General features: G+C 41.3%; 1 long non-coding RNA gene across 1 annotated transcript in view; it reads left to right on the top strand.

The window, feature by feature from the left end:
- The first annotated feature begins 233 nt into the window (after positions 1 to 233).
- LOC115067874 overlaps positions 234 to 17,188 on the top strand; it is a 25,555-nt gene continuing 8,600 nt past the window's right edge. Inside the window, exon 1 of the long non-coding RNA XR_003847238.1 lies at positions 234 to 363. This is a non-coding gene — a long non-coding RNA (uncharacterized LOC115067874). The remainder of the gene's footprint in view (positions 364 to 17,188) is intronic.

Below are 17,188 nucleotides of genomic sequence, written 5' to 3'. Positions count from 1 at the left end.
AAAGATGTGTTTGTTGTGTGCTTTACCACCCAGGGGAAACTTCATTTTCCTTATCACTGTGCTTTTGCTAGCTGTCTGAGATGCTCCATCCCAGTTTGCCTTGTAGAATCAGGCCACTGCCAGGCTGTGCTCTGTTGGGTTTCACTTTGTGACAAAAGAAGTTGTGTCCTGAGGGGTACATGTTCCTTTAAGGGGTGGGGCCTGCTGCAGAGAATTGGCTGCAGAGAGTCACCCACGAAGGGAGGAGCATGGCACCATCTTGGAAGTCAGCGGCACTGGAAAAAATGACCCTGGTGTTGCAACTTCGTGGAAACAAGAGGGGGCATTTACTGACCTGGAGTGAGACTGTGGGCCCATGAGGAGGTGAGCGAAAGCTAATGGAGACTGTGGGTGGGGCAAGGAAGCAATCTGGAATGGCAGGCCGCTGAGCCACAGAGTGGAATGGGGCACCCGGTGTTCGCCTTTGTAAGTTACTCTATTTCCCCTACCCAGGATATAGACTATGAAAAATTCAGATAAAGATGTGTTATGTGGTTTGTCAACCCATGTCAGGAGCATAGCGCCAGGAGTAAAGGACCCTAAGAGAACTCGGGTGACAGAAGTACAGCAGTGAGTAGTGAAAATTTAGAGGTTTGCTATCAGCTTGATATTGCTGTAACAGCCCAGAGCTTGGACTTGTCTCATTGAATGTGTCATAGACCAGTTGAGGAATTGTTGAACTTGAGGCACAGGTGGTACAAACTGCATACTAGTCAATTTCACATGTATTAAGACCAAGTTTGTAAAAGATTGGAAATTAGGAGCTAGAGATGCCTCAGTGGTTAAGAACACTCGCTCTTGCAGAGGACCTAGATTTGGTTCCCAGCACCTACATGGCGGCAAACAACCACTGTCTTTAGATCCAGGTCCAGGGTATTTGACAACCTCTTCTGGCATTGTACAACATGGATGCACTTACCTACACAAAGTACTCATACACATAAAATAAAAATAAATTTTTTAAATGATTGGAAATAAGACACAGACACAGATACACAGACACGCAGACACAGGCATAGACACAGACACAGACACACAGAGACATACACAGACCCTAACATACCCCCCCCCAATGCAAAACTGGTCTTTTATAAAACTGAGTTTGAGAAAACACTGTTTTGGAAAACTGCTCAACGTTCAAGTCTTAGCTTCTCTTCTGTGAAGGCATCGACAAAGATTCCCTTTAGGCTCTGTGTAATCATTATTATAACTTTTTATTGTATTTCTGCACTTATTGTGGTGTGGGGACATGTACTTGCTACGATGATAGTGAAAGAGAGTCAGTTCTCTCTTTCTACCCTGTGGGTCCCTGGGGTCAAACTCAGGTCATCAGGCTTGGCAGCAGGAATCTTCACAGGCTGAGTCATTGTACTAGCCCTACTTGATGATTTTTAAATTTTACATTGACCTCTGGACCATGAAACTAGGGGCAATGTTTAGATCTGTGTGGGGGACATTGTAGTGTAGTCTGCCAGGATTGTTGAGTGACTGTCTAAACAAATGAAAAAGTCTTGTGGTCATCCACTTCAAATGTCTTCATCCACAGTCACCCCTTCTGATGTGGGACACTGTAATCGATCCTCACAATTATCATTACATTGATTTGTTAAATGCCTGATAAATGTAGGTACCAGACCAAGGGTATCATATATATATTATTTCATTTATTTCCACAATAATCTATTTTTAAATTATTTTCCTTATTATTTTTATTTTATATGTATGAGTATATTGCTACATGTAGGTAGGTGAATTATTTTCCTTATTATTTTTATTTTATATGTATGAGTATATTGCTACATGTAGGTAGGTGCACCTGTGTTGTACAATGCTCATGGAGGTCAGAAGAGGGCATTGGATCCCTGGAACTGGAGTTACAGATGGTTGTTAGTTGCCATGTAGGTGCTGGGAACTGAACCTGGGTCCTCTGTGAGAACAACCAGTGCTCTTAATCATTGAGCCATCTCTCCAGTCCAACAATAATCTTTTAAGGACAAAATGATTTTCCTATTTACTGAGGCTCAGCCTCATCATGGGTCTTCTATGTGCCTAGTAGTGGGGAAGGATTGAGATTTGCATCCTCTGTGACTTCAGTACCTGCCTTGTTCCTGTGATCCCTTTGCTGCTTGGGGTTTATGCAACTCTAGGACAGTGTGTTATCAAATTCAAAGATTTTTCTTCCCTCCAGGCATGGCCCCTGAAATGATCACTGGAGATTCTTTATCTGTGTTGAGTTAGGATCGTGTTTTATCAAGGTCTCAGGTACAAGCAAGGGTGTTCAGAATAGGCTTGGAGCAGGCAACTCTTCTGGTCCTTCCCTGGCCCAAATTTGTAGGTGGTTGTGGTTAGGTAGTTGGCAAAGCCAAGGGTGACAGTGAACCACATTGATTATTGAGTGGTTGTTGATGGAAGCTGTTAAGGTGTCTGTCCATGACTGGTGATTTTTTTTTTGGAGTGTTTGGATAAACAAACTGAAGAAATGGTGTAAAACTGTGTCGTTTTTCCAGGAGAATGCTCTGTTTAGCCCTAGGCCACTGCAGAGACTTAACTTTAGCTGATAATGCAGTGGCAATACAACAACGGCAGCAGTCAGTGTCCAAAGCTTGCCACTGGTTCTTGTTTTATTCGAGCAGTGAAATATATGAAAACAACATAAATTTTAGTCATATTTTGAATAAGACTATCAAGATATCCTAAATCCTCTTAGCCTGGTATGGAAAAATTAGTTTAGCTTCCTTGCTTCAGAATGAATAAAGCGTATCTGTTACAACGTTGACAGTAAAGATGAGGGTAACATTGGTCTTCTGAACACGCTTCCTGCCCCTCTCGAAAAAAAGCATATACCCCACTATGTTAGAGTAAAACCTGCCTGAGGGAGTACCTGGATTACTATTTGTTAAAGGCTTAGCAGAAGGCATCTAAGTGTTGATTAAATTATAATATAGTACTTTGTAGTTTATGGGCCCTTTAATATAAATTGCCTCTTTTAACTTGTAGCAGCCCTGGGGATTTATAGGACAGTGATCACTAGTCCCACTTCGCAGGTAAAAAGAATACAGTGCTGAGGGACTAGGGAGATGGCTGAGGGGGTAAGAGCTCTTGCTCTGAAAACATAAGGACCTGAGTTCAGTTCTCCTGCAGCCACATAAAAACCAGGCATGGTTCCATGTACCTGTAACCCCAGCACTGAGGGTGGAGATAGGCAGATCCTGAGAGAGCTCATTGGCTAGTCAGCCTAGCCAAGATGGAAAGCTTCTGGTTCGCTGAAAGACCTTGTCTCCAGACAGTAAGCCTGAGAGAAACAGGACACAGAGCCCTGCTCTGGCCTATGCATGGGCATGAATGGGTGTGCACACCCACACACTCACCACTTACATACATGTACCACACTTATAACACACACATAAAGCCCCCCACCCCCCAACACACAAAAGGGAGAGAATATAGTGTTAAGATGTTAAAGGGCTGGATTATGGTTCCCCATCTAGCACCAGGAGGGATGTGATGTCAACTTTGATTATCAACTCCATAGGATTTAGAATCACCTAGGAAACAAACCTCTGAACATTTCTGTGAAATTGTTTCCAGAAAGGTTTGAATGATGTGGGAAGACCCACTCTGGGTGTGGCCAGTGTCTTTCTGTGTGCTGGGATCTTGGACTGAATAAAAAGGAGAAAGCAGACAGAAAACTAACATTCATCTCTATGATTCCTGGCTGTCAATACAATGCGACCAGCTGCCTCATGCCTTCCCCAACATGATGGACTGTACCCTCAAACTGTGAGCCAAATAAACCCCTCTTTCCTTATGTTGTTTTTGTAAATATTTTCTCACAACAATGAGAAAAGTAACTAATACAAGGGATTAATCTAAAATTCAGGACTGTGTTTCCCTGTTGGATGCTCAGGCTATTAAATCAGCAAAGAGTTTTCATAGATTAGATTTAAAAAAAAAACCCAAGGAGATGATGCAAGTTACCCTCATCTCTCCCCTTCCCTCATCCATCCCTGTGTCCTGCTCTGTGCCCAGGAGGTCAACCCCCATGGGCTGCACAGTGGCATTCCCTTGCTGGGTAGCTTGCAGTTGGCTTTGTCCAATGAGAGTCCTTGGCAGGAAGACCTAGCAGTGCAGAAGAGATACTGTACATGAGTACTGCATGCTGGGAGTTGTGGTGTCTCCTCAAAGTTGTCTTCTGCTGAGTGGTGCCTTCTCTGTGGCTCCAGCTCTTGCCAGGCTCTGGTGACACTATTTCCTCCCCTTGACCCTTCTGTTCGCCTCACTACCTTGTTTATTCTCGAAATCTTCCCAGCTCTGTGAGAGGTCCTTTCATTTAAAGCCTTGTTATTTGTACCATCTGGGGTGAATTCTGTTTCCTGCTAAGACCCTGACTGTTACACAGACCGTTATTGACTTGCTTATTTTTAGATGATCAAGTAAGGCCATAAACAAACAAGCAAAATCAAAATCCTATTTATCTTATTATATCCAAAATATTTTATCACTTACACACATGGGGGGTTATAGAAAATTTCATTATATGACTTTACTCTTATTTTATTATGACTTAGTAAAAATGTAACTGAAATTGGATATCATCTATGGACCAATGTTTGAGAAAAATGGGTGAACTCATTTTATCCATTCTGCTATCTGTTTCCCTGGTATTTACCACCATTAGAAAGAGATCCCAGGGGCTGGAGAGATGACTCAGGTGTTAAGAGGACTGTTTGTTCTTGCAGAAGACCTGGGTTTCATTCCCAACACCCACATGGTGGCTAACAATCGACTGTAATTCCAGTTCCAGGAGATTTGATGCTTCTTCTGACCTCTGTGGACATTGCAAGGCACAGGTGCACCTACATTTATGCAGGCAATACACTCATACACATAAAATAATAAATAAAATATTAAAAAGAAAAGAGATCCCAATACATTACACGTGCAGTCCCCAGTACAGTTTACAATGCACTTATGGAGTTCCATAAATTCTCAGTGGGCTTTTTTTTTTTTCAACAAACCTGCATTAACATTTATTTTGTGTTTCTCAACATCCTCTAAACTAAGGAAATGCAGATGTACAAAAGACATGATTCCTGTATCAAAATCTAGTTGGGTGACAGGAATAATATTTTCAGGACAGAGCTAGGAAAGATCAGTCCTGGACTGTGAGAATACACTGCGAGGTAGCACTCATTTTCTTGGGGATGGGGTCGGGCGGTGATGTCTAGACGAGGGAGCATTTGAGCTGAAGCTCTGAGCATTACGGGAGTTTGTCTAATGGACAAAGGAAAAGAGCAGTTCCAGTAGATTTTCAACCCTCCATCCTAGCGCTATGGGGATGTGACAGAATATGGCACCCAGGAGATGATGTCCTGAAATTAGCTTGGTAAGGCTGAATTGCTGCAGGGCTGGAAGTGAGGTACAGAACAAAGTCAAAGGATGTAGAACTCGAGGCCCAGCACTTAGGGATGGAGTCTTCATCCTGTAGGCAGCTGTGATTTCCTGCAATTTTTGAAGTTTTTATTGAAGGGTTGACATGGTCAGACTATCATTTTACGAAGATCACTGGTTATTGTTGAAGAGATGGATTAGAGGAGACTGAGATTAGGGACTCAGATTCCAGTTAGGATGTTACCGCAGTGGTTTAGGATATGAAGAAGTGAAGTTCTTGATTAAAGTATCAGATTAGATGTGAAATTCCCAGTACAAATCCCTTCAAATCCACTGCTGATCAAGGGGCAGGTCAGAGAGTGGTTTTCTTTGAAATCTTTCTCTTCGCTTTAGCTTCCAGTCTGCCACCTTGTAACCCCAGTCCCTAACAATCTGTGGAAAGCAGCGATTGAGAAGTTTCCGCTCTCTCATGCATTTTTGGACTTGAGTGGAGTTACGAATCTCATGAATGATATAATTTTACAAAGTGGTGTATTGATGAACTAAAAGTCACAGCGAGTATCCCAGGAACTGACTCTGGGCGAATGCCACTGCCTTTGACTTCTGACTACTTTGTGTGTTTATACAATCAGGGAGGATGTAGAAGATATCCTCTCTCTCTCTCTCTCTCTCTCTCTCTCTCTCTCTCTCTTTCTCTCTCTCTCTCTCTCTCCCTCTCTCTGTATTGGGGGGGTTGGGTGTGTCTGTCTTCCTTTTCTCAGTGCCCACTAGCCCCCTGTCACCTTGGAAAATGAAACCTTATTTGCCACCTGCCTAGGGGCAAATCTCCTGATTGCAAAGTTGGACTAGGTGAGTTTTCAGATCCTGTTGGGTGATCAGAGGCTACATCTCTCTAGTCTTTTTGTCAGGTTTTCTATTCTAAAACAGTGAAAATTTAAAAAATATAAACTAATCATCTTTGTGAGCTCTGTAGTGCAGGAAGTTTTGGTTTAGTTTATCATATGCATCATTTTGTCGATGTATTTATATGTGTGTTTACAATTTTTTTCTTATTAAATCCAAAGGAAACTGGGAAATCTGGTTTATGAGTCCCCATTGTACTGGGCTGGGAAACAATAGGCAGGTTACTAAACTTTGAAAGTTAATGATATTGTTGGTAAGATGAAAGTGGTTTATGAACTCCAAAGTGTAGTTTTGAACATTATTGTTGTTTCTATTATTATTAATAACACAATTTGGATGTATTTCAAGTGCTACTGTGACCTTTGGGGAATTATATTTCTGACTATGGTAATGCTGAGTACAGCTGACTTTTAAGATTTCTGACCTGCTATCTTTCATCAGTGAGTATAAGAGAATCCTCTTTTGCTGAGGAGAATATATGATGATGGTAACTATTAATTGTTATTATTATTTGTGGTATTGGGAATTGAACCTAGGGCCTTGCACAGCTAGACAAGTGCTCTACCATTGAGTTACATCCCAAGCTTTGTTTGTTGATTTATGTTTATATTATAGAGAAATTTTGACCATATTTCCTGTCCTGTAGCTGACTACTATTATTAATAACATAACAAAAATCTCTAAAGTGCTTGGTACCTGATACACATTTTCATATATATGATTTCATGTACACGATACATTTTCATATATATTTAAATATATACATATATTATATCTATATCGGGTAAATAGAGCCTCTCCATCACCACATAGATCAGTTTAGATGGCCTTCATTATCCCCATTTTACAGACAGGGACATTGCCTTGAATTCCATCCTTGATGAACTTTCTTGGGGACTTCAGTGTCCTTGCTGATACTCCTTCCTAAAGGCTAATTTCATAGTTCCTCAGCCTCTTGAAACCTGTGACCTTCATCTGTCCATACATCAAAAACATCCACACATCAAATCCTTTAAGCATCAGGAAAAAAATAGAATTTTAGTTATTCAGGGCAGAAAGCACCCTTAATGATGATTTAAGTCAACGTTAGCATTTTTCCAATGGGACAACTAACACACTGGGTCACATGAGCTATGAGCAGAGATGAGGACAGAGCCAGTGTTTTCTCTTCTGATTCAGATTCCTATGGACTGAACGTTGTACCTTCCAGAGAAGCGTGCTTTTCTCTTTCCTTACCATCAGTGTTAGTATGCGACCGTAGTGTATGTGACATACCTGAAAATGTTACTGCCATCATAAACTTGAATCAAAGCAAGTGAGATTCAGTTTCAAGGAGATCATTTTCATATTTGAATTGTCTTCCTGTTTTATATCTGTAGAAAGAGCATCAACCTTGGTTCTAGTTTAAATTCTTGTTTAAACTTAAAACTTGATTGTAGTTTAAATTAGTCTACGGGATTTTTCACAATGTTTGTTTCAACTTGATTTTTAGTGTACAGGACTAGAGTGAGTTCAATTTAATTAAGAGAAAACAAATTTAAAAAATCACCCCTAAACATTTGTGTTTCCAGATCTGAAAAAAACATGTCTGGATTTTCACGGAATTTGTAGATTAGGCAAGAAGAGAGATGTAAAGAGTTAAGTGCAAGTAAAGCCAGGGATGCATCCTGGAGGTGTGTGGAAAACACTGTTTAGTTGCTGAGAGGGAGAAGTCAGCCTTGCCCACAGAGGCCCGAAAAAAGTCATTGAGAACAAGGACTCCTAAACCCCAAATCTTAAGGGTAGTTAGAAATTTCCCAGATAGTTGAGCTGGTGGTGCTACTGGAGGCATAGGATATGGTAGCCACAGAGGTAAGGACCAAAATGTGTTTATTGTCTTAAGAAATGTGGAGCTCATAGGTATTCTTGATGACAGCATGTTGGGGGTTGAGTAGAGAGATATGTGATAGTCTAAGTACTGTAAAAGTGGACAACTCTGGGCTGGAGAGATGGCTCAGTAGTTAAAAACACTGTTTTTGCAGAAGATCCGGGTTTGAATCCCAGCACCCACATGGTAGCTAACAACTGTCTATAACTCCAGTTACAGGGGATCTGACAGCCTCTTCTGTCCTCTGCATGCATTGCACAACATAGGTACACTTACCTACATACAGGTATAACACTCATAGACATAAAATCAAAGTAATAAATAAAATTTTTTAAAAAGTGGACAACTCTGTCAGGATTTAGTCACGTAATACATAATGAAATTTTCTTCAGTGACTATCTAATAGTGGCCCATTAGGGTCTAATAGACTTGGAAATTCCAGTCACCTAGTCATGTCACAGTGCAATGCATTCTTCACATGTTTGTGGTGATGCTGGTGGAAACACCCCTACCATGCTGCTAGTCATGTGAAAGTAGACCACATACAACTATGTACAGCACCCATCACTGGAGAATGCTAGTCAATGACTGGGTTCTGTGGCTATTATACTTTTAATTGTTATTTTAGAGTTTATTCCTTCTAAATGAAAAATTTTACTGTCAAATAGTAGGCTGTATTGTGGCAACAGTAACCTCTCATCCCTGTCTACCATATTTCTTGATGGCATCAAAGGGCCCTGTGGAGTAACTGTCCTACCATCTTGAGTTTGCAGAAGTATGGAATATGATGTCACAATGACCAAAGTCATCTAATGATGCATTTATCAGAACATGTCCCCATTGTACACCTCGATGGCATCAAGGGGCCCTGTGGAATGATTGATTTATACCATCTTGGTTTTGTAGAAGTATGGATTATGAAGTCCCCACAATGACCAAAGTTATCTAATGATACATTTAGCAGAGCATGCCCCCATTAAGTGGAAATGTGAATGTACTTCATTTTTGAAAAGAGAAAAGAGACAATAGCCACTAGACAGGGACTTATGAATAGTGCTTGCTCACTGGTTCCCAGTAGTGGGGGAAACATCCAGTAGAGAGGTAGGGTTTGAACTGTTAGAAGTTGAAGGACTGTGACTAGGAGAGGCTACGACCAAGAGCACAAAGGAAGAACATACCTCGAGTAGGAGGACAGAGGGCTTTTTCTTGGATACTCTAGGAAGAGGGTCAGGAGGTGGGTGCGGGCTGGTTGTTGGAGAGGATATACAGAGGGTGGGTGGCATGTGTGGTGAGGTTTGGAAAAGTCACTGAGAAGGCTAGAGAGTGATGTCTGTTAAGGCACATTGAAGAGTTAGCTCTTGTTAAACAGTTCAAACCTCTCCTGATACCAACCAGGGGAACTGGGGCCTTCTTGGACTTCATTCAGTGTCACCTAGGGTGGAATGGTATTTCGTGCTGTTGGGATGACTGTAAGTTTGTGTGTTCCTGTCAGAAGTTTGTTGAAGTTGTGTTCTAAGTACTAGATTCTTACTTTGTCATTTTGTCAGTCATTCCAAATTTTTTTTTTTTTTTGATTCTGTAAATCAGGACAAAGGATAATGAGAAATTCCCTGAATTCCCCCAAGAAACCACAGAACCTGAATAGTACTTATAAGGAAATGCCACATTCCTAATAAACATGACTCAGAAACCTCCAGGTTGGCACTCAAAGTAGAATTCTTTGACTGGGAAGGGTATATGAATCATGATAATTTGCCTTTTTCTCTAAGATTCACCTTCCTCCTGGTCTTTCTTCCATTCTACTGCCATGCAATGCTGTCCTCCAAACACTACTTCCTGCCTGTATTATTTGGGACAATAGGCAGTAATGCCTCCCTTAACTGTCAATATGCGCTGTGCAACAGACTTGCTTGGAACTACCAATGCGGTAACAAAGAGAGGACTTGTGAATCTTAACTTTGATTTAGGTTACACATTGCTAACTTGAGGTTCCCATTGGGGTGCTAGTGTTCTGTTGGCTCATCCCTCTACAGAAGGGACGATCTTCTATCATTCGGGCTTCAGGATAATGTCAACCAGAGACAGCTCTACTTCTTGACATCTGATCTGGAGAGATAAGTGAATCTCTAATTCCATGCTTCTTGAAGTGCCTTCAGCTTTAGGGATGTTTTACACTTAGCCACAGGTGAGCAGCCTTCTCTGTAGGTCTGATCACAATGGTCACAGAACAAGTTTCATGCACGAGGAACTTATTTTCTTATAGCAAGCACGGTGAGGTGGGACAGCAGGAGAGACAAGGACAACAGAATGAGTCTTAATGTCACTTATTAAGTGTCCAGTGTGTATCTCATAATTTATATATATTATCTTTAATCCTTACATCCATCTTGTTGAAAGGGTTACTGTCATCCCATTTTATAGATGTTAAAAAAGTAGATAAAGTAGAAAAAAGAGAGATAAAGTAGTTTGTCATTACATAGGGTAAGTGGAAGAACAACTTGGATTCTAATCATCTCTATCTGACCCCAGTTTGTTTTTTTTCTGCCTCTGGTCACATGGGGGTCCAAGGTTTAAGTTCTATATCTTTAGAAAATAATGAGAAGGAATTGACAGGTGGGTCTTCAGTAAGCAGAAGAGAAAGTAGGAATGTTAGGTGTTTCTTGAGGCAAGTTCAGGGACAGGATGCTCTAGTGGTGGCTTGGTTTAGAAAGAACAGTTGAGGAAAGGGGAGTGGGATCCTCTCTCTCTCTCTCTCTCTCTCTGAGTTGTGTGTGTGTGTGTGTGTGTGTGTGTGTGTGTGTGTGTGTGTGTGTGTGTATACAAAGTTGTTGAGTCTCTTTGGCCATCTTTTCCACCACAAGTTTTTGCTAAGGGTTTCCTTGCTCATTGATTGTCTTCATCTTCTGGTGAACATTCTTTGGAAGGACCTCATAAGAAGTTTCAGTTTTCCATTAGGTGGCTATGGAATGAAACGGAAATAACAGGCCTGGGACTGAGCATCTGGACGGCACGGGGGCAACCAACTTTGTGGATATATGTGCATATTAGGAAGATTATTCTTGCCATAGCATGACCACTGAATATGAAAGAGAGAGAGAGAGAGAGAGAGAGAGAGAGAGAGAGAGAGAGAGAGAGAGGAGAGAGACAGAGAGAACAATTGCAAAATACATAATTCCTTGCTGAAGAGATGATGAGCTTTCAATCAAAATCAAGATAAAAAAAATGGTGACTGAAACTATGTTTGAAGTAAATTTAAGGAACCAAGAATTCTTGGTGGCTTATGGTGAGGAACAGGGTTTCAGAGTCAAAGTTAATTCCAAAGTTTAAAGACTATGCATATTGAACTTAAAAGAATACTAGGAGAAGACTAAGGGTCCCCCAAGCAAAAGAAGATAAGTGTGATACTATAAGAAAGAAATGATGTAAGAAATCATTAAAACAAAACCAGGGCTGGGGTTATAGCTCACCTGGTAGAGTGTTTGTCTAGCATGCACAAAGCCCTGGGTTTGATAAGCAGTATCAAGTAAACCGAGTATAGTGTGGCACATGCCTATAATCCTAGACCTCGGGAGGTATGGGTAAGGAGATTAGAAGTTCAAGGACATCCTTCAGTGCATAGCTAGTTAGAAGTGGAAAAGAAAAGAAAACAAGCCCAAAGAAAACAACAACAAAAACCCAACAACAACAACAACATCTTTATTGGTTGGTCATTCTTGAAGCCTTAGACTCCAAATCCTTTGTTTAATGATAGGTTACTTGGAGCTCCATAAGTGCTGTATAACTCCTTTGGTTGAAGTGTGAGTGAGTATATGTACTAACTCCTGCCCATTCGATGCCCTTTGTAGGATTCAGAGCACTGCTTGAAAGTCAGTGAACAGAAGACAAGGAGATTAATTCTGTGTTAGGTTACAGAAAAGACCAGAATAGGAACAAAAGAGACAGATGCAGAATATTAAATAGATTGCTTTGAGTCCCAGAAGACATTTTGGACTCTGAACTTTTGAATAGTATTGAGATTGGTGAAGACTATTGGAACTTTTGAAGGTGGACTACATTTTACATTTTATATGATCATGAGCCTATGGGGGCCAGGGAGTGGAATGTGGTGGTTTGAATGAGAATGTCCCTAATAGGCTCTAAGTATTTTGTACCCAGTTGGTGGTTCTGTTTTGGGAAGTTTTAGGAGGTCCAGCCTTGCTGGAGGAAGCATGTCACCTGGGGTAGACTTTGAGCATTTTTAAGCCTTGCCAGATTTCCTGTTACTTTCAGCTTCCTGTGCCTGCTTGAAGATGTGATTGCTCAGCTTTCTGCTCTAACCACTTTCTGTCACCAGGCCTCCCCTGCCATTATGGATGCCAATCCCCATGGAATTATAAATCAAATAAACTTTTCCTTCTGTAAGCTGCCTTGGACATGGTGTTTTATCAAAACAACAGAAAAGTAACTAACACAGGTGCTTACAATATAGACGTAAAGGAAGCTCAACACAGAACACATGACCAACAAAATTTAATCATGCTTAGCCTCTGCCCCCTTATCCTAGGGAGACTGGGGAGACCTGGTTCACATTTGTCTGGCTCAGAGGTTGGAAGCACATATGCAGATTAGGGAAGATTGCTAATCAAGACAGGACATAGGAAAGAATTGCACAGAAGTGGGTACTGGAATGTGAGAGGGTGTGGCACGACATGAGGCTGGAGCATATCTGAGGCCAGGTGTTGTAGACCCCTGTGGTTACTGCTGTAGAGATTGAATGCTATCCCAAAGGCAAAGAAGACATCTGCTCCTTGCATTTCCAACCTTGTACCACTGTTGTTTCTGGACCAGATGCTCAAATTAACCCAAATCCTGCTGTGCTGCCATCTTATCTGTTATGAAACTTAAAACATATAATACTTCTATGCCTTCTGCCTCAATATCCTCATCTGTACAATGGAATAATACTAACATTTACTTCATTATAAGCGAGTAAAGGCTAAACGGAGAGGCTCTTTGCATTGCTGTTGAATAATTAGAGCCCATTAAATCGTTTTTCTCTTGCTTTCCTTTTGTTTTATAAAACTGCCTGTTCCCATGGTAAGAAACATGCAGAAAATATTTCGGGTGTTGTTCTAGCTGTGAATATTTTGGTCTAGAGACACATTTTCATCATGGAGGATAGTGCTGTGTTAACCTCTCATTTTGCCCTTTTACAGAACTTAAGTCGAGGGTAAGCAACCATCTCCGAGGTTAATTTTTTAGAAGTGGATACACAGTTGAATGGTGTAGATGGGGTTGTAGTTGGTTGTTCCTTGAACAAGGACAGTTGGTGATGATAGACCACACACTTAGCATTTTTTTAGTATGTCCACATTATTTAATGCTCAGAGATCTTTAATTACTATTCTGATTTTCAGGGTAAGAAAACTGAGACTTAATCCATATCCACAAATGGGCAAGACTTAATCCAGATCTCTCTGTGATCTTCCCATTCTCCCCACTGGGTGGAAATTAAATGGGAAAGCTAACTTTTCCTTTGAGGTCATGGAGACACAGGCTCCATGTAAGGCTGTACCTTACATTCCTTGTACCTTACGTTGAGGGAAATGCTGGCCAGTGGGAGACATTGCCTGTACCAAAGTGGGAAGATGGGTGAGACAAAACCTCACTCACTGTCTAGAATCCAACTCGTTGCCAGTAAACACTGTAAGTTTTCTTGGATTTTCCGTATGTGTGGACTTCTGTGGGAAAAAGTGGCCTTAGAGTTTTTAACAGTTTTTCTCCTCCTTCTCTTAATCACCCACATTCACTTTAAGTTTCACTAATGTGTCATTTTCAAGTCTCCTAATCTTGTAATTGATCATTTGTTTTGAATGTAACTTCATCTAGTAATTTTTAATACTCTAGATATAATAATCCTATAATACTGACTAAAGACAGAAGGAGAAAAACTAGTCTGGGGAAATGACTCTGGTAAGGAGAGTTGGCAAAGCATCCTGGGGAAGCATAAAGGTTCTGATGTGCTTTCCATCCAGAAAAGTGGTTGGAAGGGAAGCATAGCAGCATCCTGCTAAGCTGATTATTCAAGATGAGTCATCAGCTCTGTAACTTCACTCTGTCCATCCTTCTCCCTTGTTTGCCACACTCTGCCCTTTCTTCTTGGTCTTTCTTTTATTTCCCCCCCTCCCCCATCACCTTTGATATTTGGTTTCATTCCATGAAGCAAAGACACAATACAGGGCTACGAAAGAAAGGATGAGCTTTGGAAGAACAACCAGTTGCTTCTTAGGAGAAATAGTGGTTGGTTTCCTGAAGGAATTAACAAAAAGAAACTCATGCCCATTTCATTATGAAGTTGTAGATCAAGGTTGTGTGGTGGCTCACAGATCACTTGGAAGCAACATGTAGGCTTGAAAAATGAACCATTCCTTCCTGGGTGAAATTTAGACTAGTCCCTTCTATCATAATTATCGACAGATTTAGATTGAAGTGATTGTGGGACACATTGTCCTTAAAGATATTCAGGGACGTGACCACGAACGACTGATGGAAATGACTGAAACCAGCGCAGTTCATCATCACAGCCCCCAAAACAGCTGAGATATGCAAAAATGCTAGTTTGATCCAAAAGGTATAAATAGCACTGAAGGGGGAGGCTGCACGGGGCTTGCAGACTGCTGTGTTTGAGGAACAATTTGACAGAGACAGAGCAAGATGATGATAACTTGGAAAAAGGATAATTTGTCATGATTACCTCTCCACACCCCCTCCTCCCTAGAAAGAATAGCTTGCACCCATTGGAATTCATGTGTATAGGGTGGAGTGGGCAAATTGGCTTTTGTAACAAAGAAAACAGATCATTTTATCTTTCCCTTTTCTGGGTCGACACTTTGGTGGCAGCAGATTACGAAGGTTCTGCTAAAAAGACGTGTGCTCAAAGGGTTTCTCTGAGGATTTGGACATTTCAGTTTAAGTAGTGTCTTTGTTAGGAAGTGCCACTCCTAAATAAATGCAAGTGCTTCAGGTATATTACAGCTTAAGTAGTCACCAGACAATGTGACCTTCTCCACCAATTTTTCTCCCAGTGCATGATGTGCCCAATAAATATAAATAATGCTAACTGCTGTCATGGATTTGAAGATAAATCCTGAAATGTTTGTTGCAAAAATTTTGGGACTGCAGATATGCTCAGTGGATAAGAATGCTTGCTCTGAAAGAATGAGGACCTGGGTTCAAATCTCTAGCACCCACTTAAAAAGCTGTGCATGGCTGCAGGCACCTGCAATCCTAGCATTGAGGGGGTAGAGACGGGGGATCCTGAGAGCTCCCTGGCCAGCGAAGCTAGCCCCAAATGGCGTGCTTCCGGTTCAGTTAGAAACTCTGTCTCAAGGCAGCAAGTCAAGAAAGTAATAGAGGGAGATAGATGAGGTCCCACTCTGACCTCTGCAGGGGTGCATACATCCGCACTTTCATGTGCATGTACTATGCACAAAGACATAACACACAACAGCAATAACATTTTTAAATAGCCTCTCAGTTTTCCTTTTTTAAAGTAACATTTGCTATTTTGAAAAAATAAAAGCACATATGCAACGTGGTATTTTCAGAAATATGGAAAAGTTTAAGATTATAGACTGGATGTGACCAATAAGCCCATCATCCTGTGTATTCAGCCTCCCTGAGGACCTTGGATGCTTTCTCTTGACACTGGGACAAATGTGCCTTTCTCTGTCCTGCCTCTTCTCTCCTGGCCTGTCTTCACCATCACCCTTCCTCATTCTTCTGTATCTCCATTTGCATCTAAGACTTTGGTTCATCGCCTCTGGAAAACATAGGTATGTTTTCTTTACACCAAAACTTGTTGGATCATAAGACTATTACAGGATAATGACTCCATTGAACTGCCAATAGAGGATCACTTTAGAACGGTGTTTGCATATTCCTACCCTGGAGGAAGATATTGTCTCCTTAAATCCCTGACTCCTGGGAACTGGGAGTGAGAACTGTGGCAGAAGGAGCAGGGCTGAAGCTAGGGTTGCTGTCCTTAGCAAATAAAGATATAGGATGTGCCAGAGTCTCATCATATACACACATTTTAAAACTTATGTTTGATCTGAAATTCAAATGAACCAGGCCTCCTGTGTTTTATTTGGCAAATTCTAGCTGAAACAGTACCTGAACCTCCAGGAAGGCAAGCGATAGTGAAATAAAGGAAGTCACTAGGGAAGTGGACCTCATCTCACTAAGGTGGATTCACAGGGTCCCTGTTCATCTGTAGTACTGGGTGGTCTCACTCCCTGGACCTCAGTGTGACCTGTTCAATCCTTTCTCTACCCTCCAATAGTCACTTCTTCCTGGTAATTTGTCACCTGAAAACTCCATTCATCACCCCTACCACAGCTGCCCAGTACAGTCCTTTGTTGGTAGTCACCTGAACCACTGTGGTGCTTTTGAACTTCTGTTAAGTTCTCCTCCCAGCTCTTATTCAGATCTTTGGCTGGGAGAGTGCATTCTAATCACAAATCTAGTCATTTCCTTGTGCTTAAAGACTTTCTTAAAAGTTCTGAATGTGCTTAGGATACAGTCTCAGTTCTGAAAGTTCTGGCCAAACCTTCCAGATGTGACTTCTTCCCTGCCCCCTGTTCCCCGCACCAGGCATCTCTTCACTCATTTACATTTATCTTAGTGTTTGCAAGAATTGTGCAGATGCCCTGTGCTCTTCTCACATTTCAGGCTTCTTTTGTTGTTAGTGTTGTTGTTGTTTATTCAAAATAAATGATTTCTTCCCTACATAGTGTCAAGAACTATGCTTGGTGGTGCTGATTCATAGATGTAAAATAAATAAATAAAAATAAACACAGAAATCCATAGGCCTTCATGGACATATAGACAGGGTCTCAACACCTAAAGGCACCCAGCGGCTACCCTGGTCATACTGATGAGGGCAAAGGACAGGGTGAAACAGAGCCTTCTTGCTCTAGTTTTTCTATGCTTGGTAGAACCTAAATG

The sequence above is a fragment of the Nannospalax galili genome, unplaced genomic scaffold, assembly GCF_000622305.1.
Source record: "Nannospalax galili isolate Female #2095 unplaced genomic scaffold, S.galili_v1.0 scaffold666, whole genome shotgun sequence".
In the NCBI taxonomy this organism is placed as follows: Eukaryota; Metazoa; Chordata; class Mammalia; order Rodentia; family Spalacidae; genus Nannospalax; species Nannospalax galili.
This window is presented reverse-complemented; position numbering and strand designations above follow the sequence as displayed.